Raw genomic sequence first — 1228 nt, 5'->3', positions numbered from 1 at the left:
CTGTTCCTTGAAATGAGAGAATTGTTGTCATACATTCGTGAGTCCCCACAGAGAGGGAGAGGAGTCCTAAAAATCTTAACGTTTTATCCTGAAATCTTTTCAAAAAAACACAAAGCCGTTCCTAATTGTGGTGAAGAGAGAAAAAAGTTCCCTGGCTGGGTGTTACTTAAAAAAAAAATGTTATTAAAAATATCCTTCATATGCCACTTAAGCTTCAGGGTCTCTTTTGCCCCCTTATCCACCCTGCCTCCTCTCCTATTCACAGTGGAAGAGACCCGGATCGCCCCCTCTTAAATGGGGCAGAAAATTCTCTTTTAGGATTGTAAAGTAAAACTTTTAAGGTTTCATGGATGTTTTGTTTCTGTGGGAACTGTATGAAAGCCCATAAGCTTCTGGAGTGGGATTTTTTTTGAAAAACGTTTCAATCCATTGTGCAGCCTTAATAAAAGTATTTCCACTATCCTGCAGCATGTTCCAATATCTCAGGGGCTGCCACAAAGAAGAGGGAGTCAAGCTATTCTCCAAAGCGCCTGAAGGCAGGACAAGAAGCAACGGGTGGAAACTAACCAAGGAGAGAAGCAACCTAGAACTGAGGAGAAACTTCCTGACAGTTAGAACAATTAACCAGTGGAACAACCTGCCTCCAGAAGCAGTGAATGCTCCATCACTGGAAGTTTTTTAAGAAGAGACTGGACAGCCATTTGTCCGAAATGGTATAGGGTTTCCTGCCTGAGCAGGGGGTTGGACTAGATGACCTCCAAGGTCCCTTCCAACTTTACTATTATTATTATTATTATTATTATTATTATTATTAGTAGTAGTAGTAGTAGTAGTAGTAGTAGTAGTAGTAGTAGTAGTAGTAGTAGTTGTTAATTTCTCCGGAGTGCCCTTTTCCCGCATTGTTCATCACAGTGGTGAATAATACTGAGGGCTTAGCTGACATCCTGGGCTGAAAGGGAATCATAGTTTAAGGTCCCCTCTCTGACTCTGGGGCAGCGAAGCCCCAAAGCATCATGGCAGCTCCCAGCCTCTTTGAACAGAGCAGATCCCCCCCCCCGCCTCTCCCTTCCACCCCCCTCGACCCACTCTCCCCCCTCCAGGGAAGTCGAGACTGAAATATTTTGCAGGTATACTTGCTTTGTAAGATAAATGGGATGAAATGCTTTCATGAGACCGGAACAAGAAGGAATTCCAGGAAGGAAGGTGAAATTCTGGCTGAATTATGAGA

The sequence above is a fragment of the Protobothrops mucrosquamatus genome, unplaced genomic scaffold (assembly GCF_001527695.2).
Source record: "Protobothrops mucrosquamatus isolate PMUCROS unplaced genomic scaffold, P.Mucros_1.0 scaffold4750, whole genome shotgun sequence".
Classification (NCBI taxonomy): Eukaryota; Metazoa; Chordata; class Lepidosauria; order Squamata; family Viperidae; genus Protobothrops; species Protobothrops mucrosquamatus.
This window is presented reverse-complemented; position numbering follows the sequence as displayed.